A 5040-nucleotide genomic window follows, 5' to 3' on the forward strand; every position below is an offset into this window, starting at 1 on the left:
AAAACATTTAATCCCTTTTTAACCCATTCATACGGATACAATGAGGACAGGGTAGCATTCACAGCACCAGCCTAGCCATTGGATGCAGTGGGAAGATCCATTGTTTCTTCTCAATGACGCTTTGCTAAGTGAACAGCAGGCGGTGAGGAGTGACCCACCCACCTTGAGATTAGAAGTTAGCTAATGGACGACCCTCCTACTGTGCAGCCGAGGTTGGGCAACAAAGAATTTGCATCCGATTTGCATCCTCACTGTTCTGCAGCAGCTTTTAATTAAACACTAGAAGTCCCAGACTTTTCTAACCCTCTGTCAGCCAAGTGGAAGCTAACTTGGCTTCTTTTAGTATCAATTCATATGTAAATTGGGTCGTTACCTGAGAATTCTTTAGGGGAGTGGGGATGTGTGAATGATTGCTGATTTCTAACTGCCAACTGCCTCTTTGTTTGTGTGTGTAGGAGGTGGAGCTGCTAAAAGCTGTGAACTTCCTTTTTTGTTGAGGTGGATACAATCTCACTGCATTTAGCCTAATCCTTCATTGCCCTGACGAATTCTGTGGTGTACGAACCTCCTCTCCAAGGAAAGAAAATGCAGAGAAGACTCACCACTCAGCAGACCTTGGAAATGATCCTGAGTGAAGTCAACCCTTGTGACTCGGATGGAGAAGACCTAGAATTTCAGCCGGATTCGGACTCAGAGCTGTCTGATCAGTCTTCCGGTTAGGTTTCATTTTATATTATTTCATTTCAAACAAGTAAGTGAAAAATACTAAAAAAGCAGAGCAGGATTAGGGTTAGCTAGTAACCCTAACTCTAGTTGTATCTTTTTATTTAGGAAGACATTTCATTTCATATCATTTCCTATTTCATTTCAAACAAGTAAGTGGATGTAGTAAGTAAGATATTTCAGACATTATTCCGATACAGAGGAGGAGATACTGGAATTATAATTAGTATCTATGCATGCATTTGTGATTTCGTTTGACCTTCCCATTGCTCACAATTTGAATTTGTTCACACTGCAGATGAGGAGACTGCTTCTCAACCTAAAAAGAGAGCTTGTTTGGAGACTGAGACAGCAAAAGATGGCACAGTGTGGCGTGAAGAACAGGTGGGGACCTGTCTCCCTTTCACCCCAATAGAAGCGTACGCTGCAGATGGAGAGCCAACGGCTAAGGCCAGGAAAAGAATCTCGAGTCGCCTTCAGAGCTTCCTGTGTTTCATCACTCTTGACATGCTTCATAGCATTCAAGAATGGACTATTCAACATGCAAAGCAAATGGAGCATGTTCATTGGTTCATGGACCTCCCTGAGCTAATGGCATTTATTGCAGTTGTCATCTTGCGGGGGGTTACTAGGGTTCCATCACTACGTGACTGCTGGTCAGCAAACCTGGGAAACCCACAGATCATTGGAACTATGTCGCGAAACCGCTTCCAAGACATCATGCAACACCTACGCTTTGATGACAGGTCCACCCGCAGTGATCGAGCAAAGACTGATAAGTTCGCTGCAATTTCCAGTGTGTGGGGATCATTTGTCACCAACTGCATCACGTGCTACAACCCTGGTCTACATATCACCGTTGATGAACAGCTTTTCCCATCAAAGACTCAGTGCTGTTTCCTGCAGTATATTGCAAGTAAACCTGACAAGTTTGGGATCAAGTTTTGGGTGGCTTGCGACCTAAAATCCAAGTACATTTGCAATGTCTTCCCATATCTAGGCAAGGACCCCAATCGTCCCAGTGAGGAGAGACTGTCTGAAAATGTAGTGATGAGGCTGATGGAACCATTCCTAGACAAGGGCAGAAATGTTACCACGGACAATTTCTTCACATCGCTTTCACTTGCCCAAAAACTTCTTAGACGGAAAACCACCATCCTCGGCACAGTCAACAAGATTCGCCGGGAAATTCCTCAATCCACTAGACACACAGATTGCAATGAATTCACCACTCGGGTATGTTGCAGGTCTTTTGTGGTTCTATGTTTGTGTTTCATTGTGTGTAAAAGTGCTATGGAAATAACAATTTATCTTATTTCTTAGGTGTTTTCAACCTCTGCTGCCACGCTGACGGCGTATGCGGCCAAACGGAAGAAGACAGTCTATATTCTTAGCAGCATGCACAGCGTGGTTCAGACTGAAAACACCACCAAAAAGAAGCCAAACACTGTCACCCTTTACAACACCACAAAGTGTGGCGTGGATGTGATGGACCAGATGGTGCGGCAGTACACTGTCCGCAGAGGAACACGGCGCTGGCCAGTTGCCGTGTTCTATAACATGATTGACATGGCAGCACTGAATGCACATGTGCTGTATCAAGCATGCACCGGGACGCAGGAAAGACGGGTGGACTTCCTGGTGGAGCTTGCAAGAGAGTTGGCTCACTCTCATGTAGCTGGGAAGAAGGCAAAAAAAGAACAGTTGCTTCGGACACAACCCTCCACACCTAGCCCTGGAAAAAGAGCCATGTGTCAGGTCAAACACAAATGTAAGAACAATCATGCCACTGTGCGATGTGTTCACTGCTACAGATACACATGTGGTAAATGCAGACTACAGATACCATGGCAGTGCCAGGATTGTGAGTGATTGCTGAAAATGTTGAAATGTACTCACTCACTTTTTATTATTATTTGTAAATATGTGTACAAATGGTTGTTTGTTTTTTGTGTACTGTTTTTATCAATAAATCTCAGCAACAAAGGAAATACACCCATGTGTGTTGATTTCTCCCTAAGATGGCAAACTGAAACACAAGTTTCCTTGTGGCTCAGGAAACTAACCACTCCAAGTGGCTCAGCATGGCCCCACCTTATTTACATAACAAAAGCAGCTGTTCACAGGTGATTAAGGATATAGCTGGAAGGCGGGTTTTAAAGGTAGAAAAGCCAAATGGCTGCTCTCTGAGACTTCTTAAGAGTGAAATTTGTAAATTTGTGTTTTTCATCAATAAGAATCATGTTGACACCTTGAGTTGTGATTATGACAAAAATTATATTATAAAACATTTTTTTCTTATTTCATGTTTAGATAAGGATGTGTGGCTTTTTTGCACAACTGTTTTCATCATGATGCAGAAGGAAGTTTGTGATGATGCCACATAACTGATGAATAAACAGCAGTTTTCTTTTTTTTTAAAATATATGTTACAATTAAATATGTCATGTGGAACCCTCTCGTAGCAAAACAGTGACATACCACGTTAGGGTAGTTTGTGCAGTATAAACCCCTGTATTCCTGCTATGATTGGCTGGGAAGCCTGAAATTTCAAAAATCTTAACAAGCGAGAGTCTTCTATCTACATAACCTGTTTTCCAGCTGGTTTGCTTGTGAACCTTTTGAGATGAACGCGGAAGTGAAGCCAACTAAACTGCTGAGTCACAAACTCTGTGTTTCTCTCCACAGATGGTCAGTGCTAACATGGTTGCTAAACATGGTGGAGCTCTGCAGAGCGACTGTCAGCAGCTGCTCAGTGTTAATACCCATTGTAGGTTAACTAGGAATGCTTGAAATAAAAGAAATCAACAGGAGAGCATTGTCAGAGAGACCGACAGGAGGTCCTCTACAGAGAGTCACATAACTTTTTATCCATGGAACAGAAACAATAAACTTGCTTGGTTCAGCTAAATTTGTCCTGGTACTGTAAACATTGATGTTACTTTGGTTCCTGCTGACATTAGGGAAAATATCTGTATTTATTCAAAAGCAGTATGATGCCTCTCGTGTCTCTCTGTTAAACGTGAAGCTATGGCCTGCTGTCCTTTAGCCTAACTCAGCAAAGCAAACAAAAGCATTCCTTTCTGCAGACAAACATTTTTTTTCTGACTTAATATTCTATTGAATGCTTTTCCTGTTAATTTCACAGAACCACAGCTGATGGTTTACAGTGAAGAAACTATTTGGATGACTAAGTTTAAAAGCATGGGTTTTCTTTCTCTGAAGATGAATGAGACTGAACACACTCTTACATTTCCCATACTTCCTGTACAGAAGTGTGGCAAATATCAAGTTGATAGGTTAGTGTAAGCATACGCAATGTCCATACTCTTATGTAACGGTGCACTCGCATGTATTCAAAGTAAAAAGAGGTCTGAAGGATTTTTTATTTATTACAAAACTAACTTACAGCTATGATTTTTTTAATTTTACACGTGTAGTTGTCAGTAAATTTGATGCCTACATTTGTAAGATCTGGTTGCATAAGTTAACATGCAAGTAAATAAACTGACAACACTGGTGTCCACATACCAGAGTGGCAGTGTATAAAGGACTTAGTGTCCTCTGTTTTTTGGTATACTGTGTTGATTTTATTTCATCTTTGTGACTGCCACACTGAGGTGTAAAGGGTGTTCTTCACTTTGCAGTTGCAATCAGTAAACATTGAAGGAGAAAGCATTCTGTTATTGCAAATATCACCTTTTATTCAGTGTATATTATGCAACAGTGTGTTGGTCTAACGGCATGATGACTGCAATTTGTGTGGGTTAGATCACGTAAGAGTAGCTAATGCAAGTGGTGGAGTATTTGTAGCATGTTTTATGTGTCCAGATGTCATATGAGTGGTGACCCAATTCTTCAGCTGATGGTATAATACACAGATCCCCACAGCGCCATGGTGAACTACATAACTAGTTCAAATATTTTTATCTTTCCTGTTAGTCCTGCTTTATCCTTCTACTCCTTCTGTAATCAGTTTACATTTGATTGCATAAGTTAAGGGGACTGTGCCTGAATTAGCTCCAGTTATATATTTTGCCTTCTCCTGTAACTGGTCTGCCCTTTGATTGCTTTGTGGATGCTTTTGGACCGTGAGTTTTGAACATAATTAGAACTGCATTTAAGTTTCTTGCAACTGCCTTAGGAAATAATTAATTTGGCAATTAAATAAAGAATCCATAAATATATACAGAGCCCGCAAATGATGAAAGTCTCATGTCACTGTTAGACTGCTAGAGAAAGAAAATGCCTTCCGGAGCTACAGTATGTTTCCCAGGGAAGGAAGAGAAATAATAGATTCTCCCATAAAGAGTGAAA

Source organism: Neolamprologus brichardi, chromosome 11 (genome assembly GCF_056152115.1).
Source record: "Neolamprologus brichardi isolate AB-2024 chromosome 11, ASM5615211v1, whole genome shotgun sequence".
Taxonomy (NCBI): Eukaryota; Metazoa; Chordata; class Actinopteri; order Cichliformes; family Cichlidae; genus Neolamprologus; species Neolamprologus brichardi.